Consider the following 22,409-nt stretch of genomic DNA (forward strand, 5'->3'; position numbering starts at 1 on the left):
CTTTCCCGGCCTCTGAAATCTGCATGGCTCTCCTCTGTGGCAGGCCGGAAGTGCTAGGGGCTCAATGCTAGTTGCCCACTGCGATCACGGGCTTGACAGCGCCCAGTTGGCTGCCTTCCCTTCCTTGTTTCGCTTGCCTGCTCCCCTGCGGTGTTTCCTCAGACCCATTCCCAAGCCGGCTCTGTGTAGTTGAGACCATGTTGCCAAGTCAGCCCCTGGAGGAACCCGAGCTAAGCTAATTCTCTTCTCCCAGAGGTCCCTGCAACTGAACATTTTGGCAGGCTTCAAGATGTCGAGACGTCTGGTGAGGAGGACATATATTAAAATGCTGCGTCAGGTGGGCACACGTTTTCCAGTTTACTGTTGGTGTTAAAAGCCAGTCTTGCATTCCAAGCTCACGTTGGTATACCGTGCACATCTCTCTCTCTTACTCCTTGGGTCAGACTTGCTGCAAGGTTCCTATGCTTCTAGCTTGTGGCAAGTTCGCTAGTGCCTAACAGATGCACACACAGGGTCCCTTCAGATGATGGTGATGCCACTAAGAGCTGTGACGGGAAACAACTCTTTTAGAGGACAGCCTCAAGAGAGGAAACTGGGCTGTGTCTGAAAGCAAAGTTATGAGTGGAGGTAAGGCCAGAATTGAGTGAATACTGACCCCCATACTTTGGAATTAAAAATACCAGTTAAAATAATTAGGCCCTTTTGTTTCAAGTAGCAGAGTCACTCTGATTGCCTTGGGTCTTGCGGGCTTAAGAACACATGTGACAATAATCAACATCTTCACCATCAATATAACTAATGTTTATCGAGCACCTGGTATGTGGGAAGCACAATCCTAAGTGTCTTAACGTATTAACTTACTTAAACTCCATAAAATGCTGAGAAGGAGGCATTATTATTGGCCCCATTTTATGGATGTGGGAACTGAGAGATTAAATAAAGGTGACAGTAGCCTTGACCTTGTGCTCACACGGGGAAAGAACAGCAGGGGTGGCCTCAGGGGAGCCTGAACGGAGCTGTGGGGCCTCTTTGCTGGCAGCTCATGGCTTCATGGCCGCCTTTTCTAGGCTCTGCCATCTCTGTGACTCAGTGTCCTCATCGCTGGGATTTTTGTGCCTGCTCCTGCCAATCAACTGCCTCAGCTTCTAGCCGGCTAATCTCTTGGTTTCTGCCTGTGCAAAGCTTGTTCATGGACACGGCCGCTCGTGACTCCTCCTCCTCAAGGCCCTTCTGCCGGGCTTCTGTCAGGCACCTCTCCTCTTCTGCTCTCCCCCACCTGCCTGACTCTGTATCTGTCACACACACCCAGGTCCCCAGGATGATTGAGTTGTGCCAGTTAATCTCCATCATCTCTACTGATGTGGAACTTTTACTCTAGGCTGCCACTTGGCTTCTGGTCACCTCTAGATCTGCTGTTCTTGGGACACATGTCCATCTCTGCCCAATCTGGTGTGGTCTGAAGATGAGGTCACATGCATAAGAATGACCTCTGACTCAGGAACTGCCTGAAAACAGGGACTATTCAGAGGGGCCTACAACATGTGGCTGATGGCCAGAGATGTGACATGCCCAGTACCAAGGAGACCTGCTAAAGATTCTGCCAAGAGTCACTGAAAACCAGTCAGTGGGCTTAAAGATTATGGACATGTTTGGCCTCACTTTCTCCTTCCCTGGACTTGAGGTCTATGAGGAGCAGGGATTCCAGAAAAGTCTGAGAGCATTTGAAATAGGTAGTTTCCAGGGCTTCTGGGTAGCTCAGTCAGTTAAGTGACCGACTCTCGATTTCGACTTGGGTCATGATCCCATGGTTTGTGGGTTCAAACGCAGCATCAGGCTCCACGCTGTCATAGTGTGGAGCTCTCTCTCCCTCTCTCCCTCTCTCTCTGTCCCTCCTGTGTGTTCTCTCTCTCAAAATAAATACACTTGATTAAAAAATGTTTTAATATTTAAAAAAAAATTTAATAATAGAAAAGAAACAGGTAGTTGCCCTTCCCCCATCCCAGAGACACCGAGTGCAGGGGGGAAGATCTTGGGGACATGTCCAGCGAAGGATGTCTACATCCTGTGCATGTTTCATGGCCTGAATTGGACTTTGAAAACCATGTTAGGCTCCTTATTTGAAGAGAGGTGGATAAGGTGACAAGGGTTTGTTTTCCTTTATAAACTTTTAAAATGGAAGGACAACATACATAAAGGCAAGTGCACAGATCCTAAGTGTACAGCTCAGTGAATGCTTACAAAGTAAACACATCTGTGCCACCAGCAGCCAGATCAAGATATGTTACAGGGGGCTTTGCTCAGGGCTCTGGAAGTGCTCATTACCATTCTGTAGTTCATAGGTCATAGGATCATAGAAGATGCTTTGGAAACAATTGGGCCCACATCATTATTTTTGCATAAACTAAGCCCCAGAGTGGCCAATGTCAGGCACAAGGCCATGCAGTTAGAGAGCATCTGGTTTTTTGGTTTTGTTTTATTTTAAAACATCAGGCAGTTCTGATGTTGCTTAACTAAGGCAGTGCCCATGGATAAACCAGCCCACATCACCACTTCCATTTGTTTGTTCCACATGCCTCATTAACTCTTCTTATTCTGTGCTCAGTTTGTAGTCAAACCACCAAGATTTCTCCAGGATTTCTGTGTCCAGTGATCAGGAAGATAGCTCTCTTCTCATTTCAGTAGCCAGTGGAAGCTGGGGGACACGTGGCACAGGTCAGCAGAGAGTGTGGGGTTGGTGCTCTCTAGATGGTTCCATGGAGCACCCTCCTGTACCATTTCTTTTTTATTTTTTTAAATATGAAATTTATTGTCAAACTGGTTTCCATACAACACCCAGTGCTCATTCCAAAAGGTGCCTTCCTCAATACCCATCACCCACCCTCCCCTCCCTCCCACCCCCATCAACCCTCAGTTTGTTCTTAGTTTTTAAGAGTCTCTTATGGTTTGCCTCCCTCCCTCTCTAACCTCTTTTTTTTTTCCTTCCCCTTCCCCATGGTCTTCTGTTAACTTTCTCAGGATCCACATAAGAGTGAAAACATACGGTATCTGTCTTTCTCTGTAGGACTTATTTCACTTAGCATAACACTCTCCAGTTCCATCCACGTTGCTACAAAGGGCCAGATTTCATTCTTTCTCATTGCCACGTAGTATTCCATTGTGTATATAAACCACAATTTCTTTATTCATCAGTTGATGGACATTTAGGCTCTTTCCATAATTTGGCTATTATTGAAAGTGCTGCTATAAACATTGGGGTACAAGTGCCCCTATGCATCAGCACTCCTGTATCCCTTGCGTAAATTCCTAGCAGTGCTATTGCTGGGTCATAGGGTAGGTCCATTTTTAATTTTTTTTGAGGAACCTCCACACTGTTTTCCAGAGTGGCTGCACCAGTTTGCATTCCCATCAACAATGCAAGAGGGTTCCCGTTTCTCCACATCCTCGCCAGCATCTATAGTCTCCTGATTTGTTCATTTTGGCCACTCTGACTGGCGTGAGGTGAAATCTGAGTGTGGTTTTGATTTGTATTTCCCTGATGAGGAGTGACGTTGAGCATCTTTTCATGTGTCTGTTGGCCATCTGGATGTGTTCTTTAGAGAAGTGTCTATTCATGTTTTCTGCCCATTTCTTCACTGGATTATTTGTTTTTCAGGTGTGGAGTTTGGTGAGCTCTTTATAGATTTTGATACTAGCCCTTTGTCCGAGATGTCATTTGCAAATATGTTTTCCCATTCCGTCGGCTGCCTTTTAGTTTTGTTGATTGTTTCCTTGGCAGTCTTGCACCATTTCTGCTGGCTTCAACATTCTGAGGACCTGGCTCATTCCATCTAAGGTTCTCATGGCAGAGATGATGCACTAGCCATCAGGATTGGCCTTTCCCTCCAAGACGTTGAGGTGTGGCTGGAAAGCAGCTGCCTAGTCAGGGAGTCCATTTCCCACACTCCGGCGGCGGGTGGCTCTTTGACTGCTCGTTAGGAGCACAACGTGAGTGGAAATACACATCTCACTTCTGGGCTGAGGTGCTTAAGAAGCAAGGGTACCTCCTGCAGGGTCTCTTTCCCCATTCACTGATGCTGAGAACCTATCTCAAGATGGAGGGAGCTTGGGCCCTGAGGGAGGCCATGGAAGGCCACCTGCTGAACAAGGGCCCTGCCAACGGAACTTGACATTAGTGGGAAATAAACAGCTGCTGGATTCATCTACTGAGATTCTAGTATTACCGTAACTAACATGGTTATACCAGGGATGGTGGAGGGAATCTTAACCTTTTCAAAGGCCATTTTTTAAATCGTCTCCTTTGCTTTTTCCAGCTATTGAAGACCACAGCAACCAGATGCCCTTACTTGTATAGGAAGGACAATTCTTAGACATTATATGCAGAAAAATAAGGAAATGATTTTTTTTAAATTTTTTTTCAACGTTTATTTATTTTTGGGACAGAGAGAGACAGAGCATGAACAGGGGAGGGGCAGAGAGAGAGGGAGACACAGAATTGGAAACAGGTTCCAGGCTCTGAGCCATCAGACCAGAGCCCGACGCGGGGCTCGAACTCACAGACCGCGAGATCATGACCTGGCTGAAGTCGGACGCTTAACCGACTGCGCCACCCAGGCGCCCCTTTTTTTTTTGTAAATAAGAAAACATTTTCTACAGTCATGCACCTTTTTCAAGATTGTTTCTAGGAATCACTGAGGCAGTGGGGAAAGACTAGTCCACACGGAACAAGGAAAGCCCATGTGTTAGTTGATAAGCTCAGCTCAGCACCTTGCACTTCCTTCTTTGCTAGAAACTGAACCATTACCTATATCTGTGATACACTTTTAATCAGAAGAAATGTAAATTTCTCTTTTGCAAAGCTTGTCAGTAAAGAAAGTAACCTTTATTCATAGTGCTCTTTGACCCATTTAAATAAGTTTTTCTATAATGGAAACTTTAAAAAAAAAAGACACATAGAATGACAAGGGTGCACCCTTTATAATGCTGATATTGGGAAAGAGTATATAATACACAGCACTGAGGTGACTGGGTTTTTTTTAAGGTTTATTTTTGAGAGAGAGTGCAAGTGAGGGAGGGGCAGAGAGAGAGGGGTACAGAAGATCCAAAGCTGGTTCTGCGCTGACAGCTTCTACGGTGCTATCAGCGTTGAGCCCCATGGGGGCCTCCAACTCACCCACTGTGAGATCATGACCTGAGCTGAAGTCCAATGTTCAACCAGATGAGCCACTCAGGTGTCCAAAGGTGACTGTTTTATTAGGAGTTTTCATCATGGGGTGCCTGAGGGGCTCAGGTGGTTAAGCTCCCAACTCTTGATTTTGGATCAGGTCATGATCTCACTCACAGTTCGTGGGTTCGAGCCCCATGTCAGGCTCCGTGCCAGTGGTGTGGAGCCTGCTTGGGATTCTCTCTCATTCTCTCTCTCTCTCTCTCTCTCTCTCTCTCTCTCTGCTCCTTCCCCATTTGTGCATTCTCTCTCTCTAATAAACATTTTTAAAAAAGAGTTTTCATTAAAAATTTTTAATAAATAAATAAATAGTTTTCATCTCACATAGCCAGAACTGGGGCATCAAGAGAATGGCTTCTGGCATGAGACTGCCTGAGTTCAGATCCTGTCTGTACCATGTATGGACGAAGTGATCTTGGGCAAGTTCTTTAATTTCTCTATGCCTCAGTATCTCCATCCGTAAAATGGAGATCAGCAGATGTCCACCTTTTAGTGTTGCGAGAATGAAATTCTTGAATACCGGTAAAAGTGTCAGAAAGAGTGCCCGTCACACAGTAAATGTCAGCTACCATTACTACAATGCTTTGAGGCCCTGATTTGTCTGTAGTATATCTGGATTCATATCATAATATAAAAAGAAAACCAAAGAATCGCCTCACTGGGTCAGATCTGGGGTCCTTGCTGTTTCTTCCAAGAATACCCAAAGGCAGCCCTCTGGGGCTAGGGAGTGGGAAACCTGAGGCCGCCTCTTTCAACAGGAAACCTAAGCTGAATTAGTACCACACAGGTTTAAGAAATTTACTAATGTACATTGAAAATTTCAAACACTCTTTGATTTAATAACTCAATTTCTGGGAGTGACTCTAAATATATTCTAATGTGTCTTATTTGTTCTAAATACAGAAAAGGCTATAGGGTACTAAGGTGTCATTTCAGGGGGACTTATAATAGCTGGAAATTGGGACTGCTCAGGTTTCTGATAAGATATAGTTTAAAAAAAAACATGGTAAATCCTGTTGATGGAACAAACACAGGAAAATGGTGATTAGGAAAACTGCAGTAACATGGAATATGCTTATGAGCATAATGTTAAGACAGAAAAAGTAACATTCAAAATCATACCTAAAACATGACTACAACTACGAAAAGTGGACCAAAAGGTGATAGTAGGAACGAGACTGGAACCAGGACAAGGCTGGAGTTGGGTCTTGAGGTGTGGGAGCTAGGGAGTAGGGTCTGAGACAAATCAGTGTCTCATTTCAAGAGGTGAAATAAGGCAATGCTGGTGTCCCTGGGATGGCCAAGGGTGAAGAGCAGGTCAGCTTCTAGGTATGGAGACTGGAGTTAGTGCCCACACAGTGGGAGACAGGAAGGGTCCTGAGAGGTGGCTACTAGTGGCTTTAGGGGGTGTGGCGAGAGTCTGGCTGGTTTTAAAGAGCCAGTGAGAAGGTAGAAGGGAAGAAAATAACCCTGAATATCAGCAAAGGTTGTATTGGGGTGATGGGGCCTACTTTTGATGCTTTTTCTCAATTTGTATCTAGTTTTCCTATTTTCTTTATTAAACATATGACAATTTTATAATGGCAATAAATTCATTTTATATAAGCCTATAGTACTCCTGTATAGCAAATACCTCAATGCATGTACACTGGAATTGAACAATTAAGTACATGGATGGCAGATGGTGGCAGCCAGATTTCTCACTGTTGGAGTGGAAATTTACAGATCAGCAAGGGGAGGAGGCTAGAACGATCCATGTGGTAATGGATTAGTTGGAGACATCAGTATGAATTTAGGTTTAGTTTAATATGGATACAGGTGGATATATATAGAAATATTTATAGAGATGTATGTGTGTATGGGTTAGTATACACACTTATATTTCTTTGCTCTGTCAGCTGAGCCACAATAGCCCAGTAACAACGAGCAAACCTACTTCCCAGATACTTGTTTCTAATACTAGTCTCCAATAAAAGGAACCAGGGCTCCTTGGAGAAATTGTTGATTCCAGGAAATATACAGAATGAGCCTGGAGTATCTTGTAGTGCCAGAAAGTAAGGAAGTGCTTTCTCTTTCCCTCTCCTTCTCCCTCTCCCCTCCCCTCCCCGCTCATGCACACACATATACAATGATAGAGTATGTTAACTGGTCAGAAGGGTAAACTGAGAAAGCTCCCCATCGCCAAAGCTGGACGAATTTGAGCAACAAAATATATAAAGTAGTATTGGGTTCTAACCCAAAATATAAAATAAATATCCCTGAGTCCCTACTGATATAAATAAATCACTGAATATCTTAACAAATGGAGGGGAAGAGACACTCTCCTGTGCAGGAGAATTCCAAATAAATTATGTAGATAATTCACCCTCAAGGAGGTAGAACACAACTCCCCACTCCTTAGGTGTGGGCTACCCATAATGACTTCCTTCTAAAGAAGACAGCATGGAAAGGGGAATAAAGACTAACTTCACAGTGGAAAAATCTGGAACACTACCTCAGGCAGGTGACCAAAGCCAATATCATCAGTCATGTTGACAGCACATACCCTTGATATCAAGTGATGAAAATGGCACTTTACATCTGTGATCTTCCTCCCCAAACCCATAACTTTAGCCCAATCATGAGAAAAACATCAGATAAATCCCAGCAAGGGGAGCATTCTACAACATACCTACCCAGTACTCTTCAAACCTATCACGGTCATCAAAGACAAGGGAAGTCTGAGAAACCATCACGGCCAAGGACGAGATGTGACAATTACGTGTAATGTGGAGTCCTGATATCCGGAAAAGTGGCATTAAGTAAAAGCCAAGCAAATATGAAGAAACTACTTCACTTAGTAATAATGTATCGATATTGGTTCATTAATTGTAATGAACGTACCATACTGATGTAACATGTCAACAATAGGAGAAACTGTGTTCAGAAGGTGGGTATACAGGAAATCTTTATACGATCTGTTCGACTTTTTTGTAAATCTAAAACTATTCTAAAAAACAAAGTCCAGTTGATGCTCATTATTCGCGGTAGTCATGGGGTGAACTGGTATTGGTGAATACTGAGCCATTACCCTTGTCCGTGAACCTCAGGTCACAACACTTCTGGATCAATACGGAACCTTGTTTTATGTGTGTTCCTCTTTAAAGAACCTCATTTACTATAGAGTTGATTCATTAGCATTGAATTGATGGCAAATGGCACTCCAGCTCAAGCCAGAAAGAAGCTGATCTAACACACATTTTTTCCATGAGGCACAGCTCAGCCTTCTTGCACTAGAAAGCACTTCAGCACTATTCTTGGGGGCCATTTTAAACAGTGAAATCACCCACAAAAGGCACAAAACATGCAAAAACCATGACACTAAACAGACCACAAAAAGGACCTTCTGTGCAGTATGAGAGCTGATACAAGAAAGCAGAACATCACCTTGTTCCTCCCCAGGTGGGAACATGCGCATTGCACAACTCAAATTTGTCACCCTGCACATATGTCACATTCACAAATGACTGCAAAATGCCACAAGTATTGATTTGAGGGTTACAGATAAATTGTAGCAAGCAGGTGAATTCACAAACATGGAATCCATGAATAATAAGGGCCAACTGTATGGTAATTTTAAAAAGCTTATGAATATGTTCTTAAATAGCCTAAGTTTTCTCCATAACCCACTACAGATTTCTCACTTTTGAGCTTGTTAAACTCTACAATTTATTCATTTATCCATCTATTTAGTTATTTAGTCTCTACTTGTGCTGTGTAATAGCTACATGTGGGTTGGTACTTTAAATGTGGTTAGTCTGAAGTGAGTTGCGCCACAAGGATCCTCAGCAGATTTTGAAGACTCAGTACAAAGAAAAGAATGTAAACTATCTCATTAATGATTTTTATATTGATTACATACTGAAATGATAATATCTTAATATAACTGGTTCAATAAAATATACTAGTAAAATTAATTTCACCTGTTTCTTTTGACTTTTATAATGTGGCTACTAGAAAATCTAAAGCCACACATGTAGCTTGCATTTTATTTCTATTGGACAGCACCAATCTACATCATCTCTGGGGAAAATGAATTCCATCATAATATTTGTAGCATGGGGAAGAACACAGGACTACAGGATCATTTTATCCTTAGAGGGACCATTTAATCCTCTCCTTTTAGGGTACTAAGGCTCAGACAGGTGAAGCACCTTGTCCAGCTTCACACAGCCAGTTGCTGGCAGAGGACTCAGATCTCAGTCTCCTGTCTTCCAGTCCAGTCTCTTTCCCCTTGATCTTCTCCCCTACATGTCCCCACCCCTCCAATAAACACATCCAAACAGCCCGCATCACCTTGCAAGGGAAAAACAGCATTGGCTCTTCCTGAGTTGAAAGAGACTATTTCATGAAATCTTGCTAGATTTCTAGAAGTAGGGCTGTCAGATTTACCAAATAAAAATACAGGATGCTTTGTTAAAATTTGCATTTCTGAAATGCAAGCTTAACTGGGTATCCTGTATCTATTAGTAGACTATATTCCATTTAATAGTTTGGACATACTTATACTAAAACATAGCTGCTGCTTATTTGAAATGCACATTTAACTGGTGTCCTGTCTTTAATCTGGCAACTCTGCTATAAAGCCTTTGAGGAAAGGATCTGTGATTTCTGCCAGGCACTCAGAAACTTATCTTTCTGTGTTCCTCCAAGGAAGAGCACAACCCAGTGAGTCATTCGGCGCTCCATAATAAACAAGGGAATCTCTAGACTTGCCTTCCTGTCTGCAGGCTGTTTCGGCTGTCAGTGCTATCCTCCCAAACAGCCAACTTACCGGGAATCAAGCTGCAGATCTCGACTGTCCCTCCCAACCTTTATAATCAATTTAAGTTGGGCGAGATGCCAGCTTTAAAAAAAAATGCACAGAACCAACTCTTGTAACTATGGAGATAAGACAGAAGGAAAAACCCAAGGAAACAGACAAGCTCTCCTTTTCTTTACAGAAGCTCTTCTAAATGTAACAGGCAACAATTGGTAAAAACATCCCAGCCACTTCCTGGACATGTATACATATCAAACACAGCAAGGCAAGAGCTCATTGGATTTTGCATTTTGTGATTTTGCTTTCCTTCATTACTATTGTTTTGTAGCATACTAAACAGGGAGTGGGTAATAGAAGTGGTCCATCCAAGGTACAAGCAAAAAGCAGGTACAGGTAATGACGGGTCCAATGCCTGTAGAGAATTTTAAAACAATAATAACACTGACTAAAAGTTGTTCTGCTTTTTATTACCCCGTGTGCTGGCACTTCTAAACAGTGTCATTGATAAAACAGTCCTCCCACTGCAACTCCTTCTCCCCACCGATCCTTGAAAGTTCTGATATTAACCAAGGCCATCGACCATTTTTAAAAACCCTGCTTTACAGAGCTTTGCTTTTTTGCTGTTTGTGGGGTGGGCAGTCGGGAGGAAGTGGAAAGGAGAGGATAAGAGCTACACGGGGATGCTTAAGCCACCAAAACAGCAGGAGTTTCAATGAATGCAGATTTCCCTCTGATGAACATATAGGGCTATGTCTTAAGGTCTCCAAGGATGAAGAGGCAATTTTATAGTAAAAGGAGCACTGGAATCGGAGTCATGACACCTGGGTTCAAGATGTGGCTCTGAGTTCACATAGTATGTGACTGAGGAAAAAAGGTCTGGCCTCTCTGAGCCCCAGCCTCCTCCCTATCAAATAGATGCTCCAACCACTCCCCACCTGTCTACTTCACTGGCTCGGCTTGTGCACTTTATTTAAAAAAAAAATTTTTTTTTACATTTATTTATTTTTGAGAGATAGAGAAAGGCAGAGCACAAGTGGGGGAGGGGCAGAGAGAGAATGAGACACAGAACTGGAAGCAGGCTCCAGGCTCCAGGCTCTGAGCTGTCAGCCCAGAGCTCGACGTGGGGCTAGAACTCACAAACAGTGAGATCACGACCTGAGCCGAAGTTGGACGCTTAACCGACTGAGCCACCCAGGTGCCCTCGGCTTGGGCAATTTAAAGAGAAAACGTACATGGTGCGCCTGGGTGGCTCAGTCGGTTAAAGTGTCTGACTTCGGATCCACTCATGATCTTGCCGTTTGTGAGTTCGAGCCCTGTGTCTGGCTCTGTGCTGACAGCTCAGAGCCTGGAGCCTGGAGCCTGCTTTGGATTCTGTGTCTCCTCCTCTCTCTGCCCCTCCCCTGCTCGCACTCTGTCTCTCTCTCAAAAAGAAATAAATGTTAAAAAAAATTTTTTTAAGGAGAAAATGTACAAAACCCTATAGGTGTTTTCCTTATCTTCAAGACTGAAACTGAACCACCACCCATCACAACCTCACTTTCACCCACAAGAAGGGGAAAAGAAGAAGTGGAAGATGAAGTTCCCTTTAAGAGCATGACCCAGACATTACACACAGTCACTTCTGCTCCTTTCTTATTGCTTAAAAGGGAGTCACGTGGTCTCACACTCTTGCCCCAGAGGCTGAGAACCATAGTCTCTAGCTGGGCAGCCAGGTGTCCAGCTAAAACCTGAAAGTTCTATTTCTAAAAATTAATAATGATATAGTGTGATGATATGCAGTCCAATAAGCTAGTGAACAAAAGTGTTTTTGTTGTTGATTGCTCTGATGAATGAAACAAGATGAAAAATTCTATCTTTCCACTATGGCTGCTGAGTTTTAGGTACATATCAATGTAAATTATCCTGGTTTCAATGGAGAATAAATTCTTAGAGCGCTGGATTTGAAAGCACTTTTGTCTGGGGCCTTTGTGTGATTGTTCTCCCAGGAGACTTTGTCAGTGTGAATTTGGATCCATCTTATGAATATAGTCCTGTGCTTCTCAAGGACTAAACCCGAATCCCAGGAGAAACATGGAATTTAGACCATCTTGCCACTGTACTGACCCTCTCCAGCAAGCTCATAACTGAAAAAGCGGTACATCATCTGGTTAGTGCCTTATCATCCTCGAGGTCTGGTGTCACTGCCTCCATAATTAAACACAGACCATTAGCTATAACCCACTGCACCCACATCAATTATGCCAGTTTGGATAACAGCTGCAGAAACCCTCCTTTCCTGTCTTCCGCCACTCTGGAAATAATCCTGCTTGTATCACACAGGTATAGTTAGAACTGCCTCGGTTTTTCTATCAAATATCAAATTAGCAAGGCGGCAATGCCATAATGGAACAGAGCTTTGTTCTTCCATACGCCGATTAAAAGGTAATTTAACCTCTTCCAAAGGTGGTCTAGCCAATCCCCAGCAGTATTGACATTGTGTTAATGAGAAATTGCTCTCCAGAGTGATAAATTAGCCCTGTGAGACAAGTATGAAAACCCATCTTCACGCATGGTCCAAGCTTAAGAAGCAAACTTGGTAGTTTCATCACCCTCTGCCCGGCCCAGTGAAATCCCCAGAGACTCACACACTGTATCTGAAATGCCGCAACTGCACAGATTGAAACACACACTCGTAGCCTCCTCAGTAACGCAAGCTGCCTCAACTCGCTGATCTCCTCGCACAGGCTAGTCGAAGCTGACTGTGCCTCAGCAGGTTCATCCACCTCACTCCTCGGGGAGAAGAAAGTCCGTTTACCATGCAAAGGGAGAGAGCCATGCCAAAGAGCCTCAGAATGTGGGAGGACCCTGAGCACTCTCTTAATCTAATGTGCTCATTTTACATATGAGAAAGCTCAGGCCTGGAGAGATGAAATATCTTGGCCAAAGCTATAGGAAGCTCAGGCAGCAGAGATGGACAAGAATCCATTTTCTCACACAATGAGGTCACTATTTTCACCCTCCTCTAGATACCCTACCACACTGACTATGACTTAGACACCAGCTGTCACATCATCTGGAGACCTTCAGGTAAAGAAAACATTCATCTTGCTTGAGAATATGAGCCTCACTTCCTCTAGCACAGCAGATATAAATCTCAATCCACAAAGCCAGGTGAGCAGGACACACGATTTTGTTTTATTTTCTATAAAGCAACCAGACCCATCCTGCCAAGCTGGAAATTCAGTCCCAGGCATCCTTGGGTCCTCTCCACAACTCTTCTCTCTCTTTTTTAATTTTTTTTTTAATGTTTATTTGTTAAACATTAAGAGAGAAAGGGAGACACAGAATCTGAAGCAGACTCCAGGCTCCGAGCTGTCAGAATAGACCCTGATGCAGGGCTCGAACTCACTAACCGTGAGATCATAACCTGAAGCCAAAGTCTGATGCTTAACCGACTGAGCCACCCAGGTGCCCCTCTCCCACTCTTCTAAGTGCATCGAGGCTCTGTGTCTCAGGCAGTGCTAAGATATCAGGATGACCGTCTGGACCTGCCAGAGATATTATCATTGAGATGTCACAGATCCAGTGCACAGGGTCCCTTCACCTCCCCAGGCTGCTGGTTCTAAAGCCCTTGCTGGCTGGAAGCTTAGGCCTTGGTCCTCCTTCTCTCAGCTTCCTTATCTGAAATCTGCCTCCTCCTGGTCCTATCAGGATGAAGAATGTAGGGACCCAGTGTCCTCTAGGCTCTTAGACTTATCTCTCCTGTCCCAAGTCAGAGGAATTCCTTCAGAAACCCTTTTTGTTTTCCTCAAAAGTGTTACCTTTCTTGCCTCACACTCTAGGACACCATTACAATTCCCTGGAGGGATCGAGCCTTTTGGAAACAAAAACCAGGAAAGGAAATGTGTTGTAGGTAACTTCTACTCTTTATCCAGCCCCAAACCTTCACCATGACAAGAAAACAGAGGCGGGGAAGAAAGGGAACTGTGCAGGGAGGGGAAAAATTAATGACCTCTCAAAAATTACACTGCACGAGGGTGATTTAAAGTTCCATGAAAGAACAAAGAACCCCAATCCCCGTTCGTTCTTTCTGGGAAAAAGAATGCCCGGGGAAATTGTCCCAGCTTCATCTTGAAAAGGAGCTCGAAAGGCAAGGAGTCATTTCTCTATAATGAGGGAGGCTACTATGTAACTTCAGAATGTAGCAATGGCCTTCCTCACCACATGACTGTTTCTCAACTCCTTGCCACCTGGCTACAGATGCCACCATTCTTCAAAACAACTCTGTGGAAAGTCCCCACTGACCTATCTGTACAGTCCAGTGGCCAACGATGCTTCATCTTCATCCTCTTTGACCTTCTCTTCCTCCCTGAAACTCTTTCTTTTGTGGGGTGGTTGGTAATGCTGGATTGTACTGGTTCATGCTCTTAACTTTCTGATCATGCCGTCTTTATTCCTTTGCCTTTTCTTCCTTTCCTTTCCACTAATCAAGGGCATTCTTTAGGGAGCTAATCTTAGCCACCTTCTCTTCTATCTCTATTCGATTTTCCTCCCTGATTAATCCAGTCCTACACCTTTTACTGTCTTTAAATCTACACCTCTAGCCCCGCTCAATTTCTTGAATTCTAGACCCAGAATCCCAACTGCTGGACGTGCCTCCATACCTCAAATTTGCCATGTTCAAAACCAACTCATCTTTCTTCCCTTTGTGACTTTCTTGCTCCATTAATGCATCACCATTCTTCCAAACACTGGATCCAGCTTTGACTCCTCCTCTCCATTGTCTTTATACACCATACTGTTTTTTTAAAGATGTTTATTTATTTATTTTGAGAGAGACAGAGAGAGTGGGACAGAGAGAATCCCAATCAGGCTCTGCACTGTCAGCGTGGAGCCCGATGTGGGGCTCCACCTGAGGCGAAATCAAGAGTCAGATACTTAATTGACTGAGCCACCCAGGCACCCCTATACACCACACTGCTTGAATCTAAATAGATTTTACCTCCTCAAATGGAATATTCCAGGTATTATATGACAAGTACAGAATAAAATGGAACTATCCATCTGCACATTTATGCCATTAATGTCATATAACATTAAATTAACTATGGCTATAATTTTGGCCTTTATCCTTCCATAATTTCTTCTATACAATTATGTATTTTTACATAAAAGGGACCATATTATTTGGAACTTGTTTTGTCACTTACTATATCACAAACACTTTCCTGTGCCATTAAATGTTCTTTTATACAGTAATTGTTAAATTTTAAGAGTATACCAGAATATCTAAGGGTGCTTGTTAAAAAAGTATTTCCCTGGACCCTCCCCTAAGGACACTCATTCCATATTCTGGGGATAGTCTATGAACCTATATGCTTAGCCAGCACCCCCAGAAAATTCTAATGCATAATGTTTTTAGATCCCAGTTTGAGAAACACTGTTGGTTCAGCACAAAATGTAAGGATTCCTCCTTTTTTTGTTTACATTTACCATAATTTATTACCAATCAGCACCGACATGTATTTAGGTTGCCCTCCAAGTTTTAAATATCATTTTAGTTCTGCACTGACTTTAATTTCTAGGCTCTCTCTTTATCATTCCCTCCACCCATCGATGCATATAATTTTTCTTTAGGGTAAATTCCTAGAATTTCTGGGTCCAAAGGATATGCAGAATTGTATGTTATATATGCGGTAATATATGCTATTATAGTATTTGTTATATAATTATATATAATATACCAATAGTCAAATATAATAAATAACAAAAATTAATACATTAATCACCTGCTATGGAATGTAATAATATATAATATATATTAGTTTATATATGTTCAGGTGCGGTTTTATTTGGACCCTTGCACAAGATTTACATTCATCCATGTTAATCTCATCTGGCTATATTTCACCCATTGCTTCAAGAGTCATGTTACTTTTTTTAAAGATGATTTTATTTATTTTGAGATATATATATATATATATATAGAGAGAGAGAGAGAGAGAGAGAGAGAGGAGAGAAAGAGAGAGACAGACACAGCACGAGTAGGGGAGAGGCAGAGACAGGGAGAGAGGGAGAGAGGGAGAGAGGGAGAGAGGGAGAGAGGGAGAGAGGGAGAGAGGGAGAGAGGGAGAGAGGGAGAGGGGGAGAGGGAGAGGGGGAGAGGGAGAGGGGGAGAGGGAGAGAGGGAGAGGGAGAGAGGGAGAGGGAGAGAGGGAGAGGGAGAGAGAGACAGACACAGCACAAGTGGGGGAGGGGCAGAGAGAGGGAGAGAGAGAGAGAATCCCAAGCAGGCTCCGCACCATCAGTGCAGAGCCTGGTGCGGAACTCAAAACTCACAAACCATAAGATCGTGACCTGAGCTGAAATCGAGAGTCAGATGCTTAACCAACTCAGTCCCCCAGGCGCCGCAAGAGTCATGTTACTTTTATATCCCTACTCTCCAGTGAAAGTATTTGTTATTTTTCTAATCTCCTGCATATCTGATATGTGGCTAATATACTTTTTTCCAAATTGCGGATGAGAAATAGTGAATGGAATGAAGTTGAGAAATGCCTTCCTGCTCCACCAGAAACCTATATTGCTCAGCACACTTGTTCATTCTTTCTTTAAACAGTAACAACCTAATTTTAATAGTGATTGGCTTATGATTCTACATGTTATCTTTAAGGTCGTAGGCATAGAACTTACCAAATATTTGCTGATGTTCATGTCCACTGCCATCTACCTCTTGGCTCTGATCTACCAATACAGGGAGAAAAATAAGTGTATTGTTTCTTATATCCAGATTAAGGCTGCTTAACACAGGTTCATAATGCTGTCGTGGCATACAATATAAGGCATGTATTCAGTTCGTGTGTCTCAGGGTGAACTGGGGGCTCTGTCCATCTTCTAAGCAGGGTACAATTGTTGTGGTCCCTCTGGTGAGGGAGGGAGAGAGCAGGGAACGGAAATAGAAGGTAGGATGCAGAGGGCTCATATAGGCTCTGGGAAAGCAAAGGGAAGAGGCTGGGAGATGAAAAAGGGAGAGAAGCAGAAGAGGGATGTAGGTTGCCTGCGAGTGTCAAAAATGACAGCAATCATCATCATCATCATCATCATCATCATCATCATCATCATCATCTCTATTATCAGTCAAATTTATTATATGTCTAACATTCTGGTAATGCTTTGCATGTATGAACACATCTATTTTCCTAACAACTTTGAAATGTGAGTGCTATTATTGTCTCCACTTTGCAGATAGAGTAACGGAGGGACAGAAAGACTAAGAAGCGTGCCCAATATCACAAAAGTATTAAGTGAGACAACCAGCATTTGAATCAGGCCATCTGATGCTCCCTTTTAAGTGTGCAAACTGTTCGCCACAGTGTATATTATGCGCCACCATTACTACATTCTAGTTACTATTATTATTGGGGCACGTGTGTGTGTATGCACACATACACCATGGCCAGGAAGTGAACTGCCATTACCTTTGTTATGTGCACACAAATGAGTTAACTCAGGGAATCTCTTTTTGCGCTTATGTGGAAAGAGTACTTTGAGGAAGTGGACATTTAGTGGTGTCCATACTTAGGGTAACCAACTTGTCCCAGGTTTCCTGGGATTCCAGCAGTTTTAGCACTGCAAGTCCCATGTCCCAACTGTATGTTTTGTTATTTCTTCCCACTGAATACACAAGGGGGCATTGTAACCATTCAGTCATGCATTCCTCAAACATTTATTGAGCGCCTAATCAGAGGTGTGATTGCTGCCCAAGAACCTAGCACTGAAGATGGGGTGGGGTGCCAGGAAAGTGAGGACCCTTCCATAATCCCAAATCAAAAAGAGTAAAATATAGGTATTTAAATGGACAAACGCTTACATGGCATTGACTCTGTGCCAAGTACTATAACGAGCACTGTACATTTTAGCTCATTTAATCCTCATAAACAGCCTATGGCACGGTCACTATCATTATCATCCCCACTGTAAAGAAGTGGAGGCAAAGAGGGGCTAAGTACCTTGCACATTGCATGGCTGGCAAGTGGCACAAAGCCAGATTTGAACCCAGGCAAGGCCCTAATTGCTCCAGAGCCCATGTCTCTAACTGCTGTGGCAGGCTGTGAAGAAAGGGCCTGAACCCCTCCATCAAGAACTCCGTGTGCCCTCAGTGTCTTCCTAGCCCTGCTTAGAGGTTTGTCCCTAGCTCAGCGGTTCTCAACCCTGAAGGCACAATTATAATCACCAGGGAGTTTAAAAGATAATACTGATTCCCCAGGGCCCCACTTGCAGAGATTTTGATTTAACTGAGCCACCTTGACCTGGACATCAGGATTTTTTAAAGCCTCCCTCAAGGGTCTTATGTATAGCTGGGTCTGAGAACAAGGTGGCCAGATCCTCCCCTCTAGCAAGCTGGGCTGAGTCTTCTAATCCAGGGCTTCTCAAATGCTAGAGTGCGTCTCAGTCGGCTAAGAACTTGATTAAAATGCAGATTCTGATTCACTAGGTTTGGGGTGGGAATGGGAGGACCAGAGATTCGGCATTTCTAACCAGCTCTCAGGGTGTTGATGTTATTGGTTCATACATCACACTTGGGGTAGAAAGGATTTTGAGGCAAAGTGTAGTCCATAGACCTACTGAGTCAGAATGTGCATTTTAATGCACATTTGAGTTTGAGAAGTCCTATTCAAACCCTGAGCTGCCAAAAGGTTCTGGGAGTGGGTTTCAGATGTGCCAAGGTACTGCTTCCCCTTGGCTCTTAGAAATTTGGTTGGTGACCTCCAGGGCACTACTGCAAAGCAGCCTCACTGACCCTGATCCTATGTGTATGCAAATGTCATGTCTCACCACTGGCCATCATGGAGAAAAGAGTGGGAAGTCCTGCTCTAAGACAGTCTTGTTGCCCCCTTCCCTCATACTCCCAGCAAGCCTTTGCTCACGCTGTTTCTTCACTGGACTTTGACCAGCCTTACCCAATTTCTGAAGGTCAAGTTCCTGTCCTAATTCCTCCTCTATGGAGCCGTTCCCATTCCCATGTGGCCATTTCAAACCAACAGACGTTCTTTTTTTTCATATAACAAATGCCAAATAACATTTCCTATGTGCCAAGTACTGTTCTACACCCTTAACATTATTCATTCATCCATCCATCCATCCATCCATCCATCCATCCATCCATCCATTCAATCCCCACTTTACAGGCAGGAAAACTGAGGCACAGAGCAGTGGAATAAGTTGCTCAAGGTCACACAGCTAATAAGTGGAAGGGTCAAGATTCAAACCCAAGTAATCTGGCTTCGGAGTCACCACACTGAACCACAATGCTAAGATTCTTCTCACTGATGTGGGACTTACAGAAGAATTGCAAATAATGCCAAGTGTGGACAGAGAAAGAAGATGTATGGATTTATCGTGGCTGGTATGACAAACTACTACACACTGGGTGCCCTGAAACAACAGTAATGTATTCTTTCACAGTTCTGGAGGCCAGAAGTCCAGGCTCACGCTGTTGGCAGAGTCATGCTCCCTTTGAAGGCTCTAGGAAAAGATCCTTCTTTGCCTCTTCCTGGCTTCTGGTGGTGACCAGCTCACAGACACACAGGCACATCACCCTGATCTCTGTCTCCATCATCACATGGACTTCTCTGTGTGTCACTCTGTGGCCTCTTCTCTGCTTATAAGGACACCAATCATTGCATCAGGGCCCATCCTAATCCAGTATGGCCCCATCTTAACTTATTATATCTGCAAAGACCCTATTTCCAAGTAAGGTCACATTCTAAGGTCCCAAGTGTACATGAATTTGGAGGGCTGGGGGGAGACACTATTCAACAGAGTACAGGAGAGCACAGAGATCGTTGCAGGACAGCAACTGTCTCTTACAAATCCTCAGCTACTATGAGTTTCAAAATGCTGCTGAGAGGCCTTAGGACCTCTGACTAACACTTGGCAGATTCAGCTGAGGTGTAGCAAGCCATGGAATAGCTGTAAGTTTTGGTCAACAGACTGCAATTTCTTCAGTGCCAAGAGGACATCATTTAAAAACTTCTGCACACTGTCCAACATCTGATTGTGCTTGCGGGTTCTCCCCAGACCAAATCAATCAGATTAATTTTATGTGTACAACGAGTATGATAAAACTGCTGCTTTTGCAGAGTTTGCAGGTGGCAGGCGCACAGGTGAAATGGAGCGGCCATGCATTATCTAGGCTAGCATATGATAGTGAAGTAGCCTTCGGTAGCCTGTGGCGGAGATCTTTTGCGGGAGCTATTTGGACATCGGAGCGTCTCTGTGAAATATCCAAGCCCGGTCTGTGATAAGCTAAGGAGTCTTGTCGTCAGCACTCCTGGGCCGCAGCATAGATACTCTGAGCCAAGATCATCTGAGGCAATGTGCAGAGGAAAGTTCTAACTCCAGGACAAGAACCAGAGAGGATGGTGTCCATACTGCCTACCTCACCACGTCAATACTGAGCTCCTAGAGAAGGAACTAGGTGCTGCCATGGTTTCAGGTGCTCAACATGATGTGTGGGTTCTAAATGAGTCGGTATTAGAGCACTTAGGTGCTGGAGTTAAAGGTGAAGCTGCAAACACTGAGCAAACAAGTGAAAAATTCGGGAACATAAGTGACAAAAAAGTGATTGAAGTGGGAAAAAAAAAAAAAGGATCTTGAGGACACCACATCCGTAACTAATGACACTGGTGGAGAAGCTGCTTCTGAGGATGAGTGGTAGTGTTACTGAGTGCAAAAAACTGAACTCTCTAGACCAGAGACAGGTGTTGCTCTTGTTGGGCCCTGAAAGATTAGTATTTAGACTGTCCTAAGTGAGCCCATCATCCCTTCGTTCCTGTTATCACTGCCACACCTGCAAAGAAGGAAAGTGAAGGCACTGATGTTCCTTACTGCCAAAGCACCATTTTGGCCCCAGTTATCTGAAGATCTGTAAGAAAAGGAAGAAAAACCCCAATTTCCTGATCCCTGCAGCTCAGCGAAATTCTCAGATGTGGCTCACAGTTCTGAAAGCCCAGAGACCATCTCAAGCACGAGAGAACAATCAGATGGCCTTAGAAAGCAGAGACCAGACACACAAAATACAGAGGACTGACTAAATCTCTTGAAGCTGTGTAGCATATGTGAGAAGTAGCCACAAGACAGAATTATTATTCCCGGAAGAACAGGCCACCTTGTCACTTGTTTCCACTGCAACAGATGATTAAAGAATCCTGGGGCTTCATGCCCTCTTTGCAAGAACATTCAGCTGGTTATTAAGGTTTTTATGGTCTAGCTGAATGGGCAAGTCGCAGAGAAATGACAACCAGAGCCAGGTCAGGGATAAAATTGTCAGTACAGAGCATCTTCACTCAGTGTGATCCACTGTATCCGTTCCCTGATTCATGCAAACATCCCTGTGCCAGGACATTTTCACTTCTAAATTCATAAGGAATTGGAGAACAATTCTTCAAAACCAGCTCATTGATCTGGGGGCTCTATTTCCATGAAAAAGCTACTTTAATCACTCACATCCTTCCTCTAAAAAACAGGTTCTGGGAGGGAGCAACTACAAAGACAAACAAAAATACATCCATTCACCAAATTACCTGAAGATTAACCTTCTCCCTAGTTTTCTTCCCCACCCTTCTCTTCTATTCTGTTGGAGAATGTTCTTTGGCACAAAAATCCAAGGTGGCTATGAGAAAAACACTAAAGCTAACAATCAAAACACAAAAATTATGAGACATGTTACTGATCATTTACATTACAGTCAAGCTACATGGATCTGAGAAGCCAAAAGGAAAAATAAGCTTGGAAAACAAGAGATTTGTTCCACATGTGCCCAGAACGATGGTTATCAAACTTTTTGCTAATATACCCCTCAAAGAATTTTGAGAAACTGTATGCTCTTTTCCATGTGAAATCTTTTTTCATTTTTTAATGTTTATTTTTGAGAGAGAGAAAGAGAGAGAGAGAAAGCGAGAGTGAAAGCATACACACATACATGAGCAGGGGAGGTTCAGAGAGAGAGGGGGACAGAGAATGTCAAAGATCCACACTGACAGCAGAGAGCCTGATGCGGGGCTTGAACTCAAGAACCATGAGATCGTGACCTGAGCTGAAGTCAGACACTTAACTGACTGAGCCACCCTGGTGTCCCTCTTTTCCACATTAAAAAACTGAGATATAATGAACATACCATAAAATACACAGATCTTAAATGTTCTTTTCCTGTAAGTTTTAAGCATTTGAGAACCCACCACCCAAAACAAGCTATAGAACATTTCCATAACCTGAAAATCGTCCCTCTGGCCCCTGTGCAGGTGATCTTCCATGTCCTGACTCTCACCCAGGGTTAGTCTTCGTTCTGCACATCTTTAATTTGACATCTAAATTTGCAAAATACACTTAATTGCTTACAAAGGAAGAAGT

General features: G+C 43.5%; 1 protein-coding gene and 1 pseudogene across 3 annotated transcripts in view; one reads left to right on the plus strand and one right to left on the minus strand.

Moving 5' to 3' along the window:
* The window catches only part of RAI2 (retinoic acid induced 2), a 375,422-nt gene that overhangs the window by 114,050 nt on the left and 238,963 nt on the right, over positions 1-22,409 (minus strand). The window lies entirely within an intron of this gene.
* LOC101088305 lies at positions 1,646-21,270 on the plus strand (annotated as a pseudogene).

The sequence above is a fragment of the Felis catus genome, chromosome X, assembly GCF_018350175.1.
Source record: "Felis catus isolate Fca126 chromosome X, F.catus_Fca126_mat1.0, whole genome shotgun sequence".
Taxonomy (NCBI): domain Eukaryota; kingdom Metazoa; phylum Chordata; class Mammalia; order Carnivora; family Felidae; genus Felis; species Felis catus.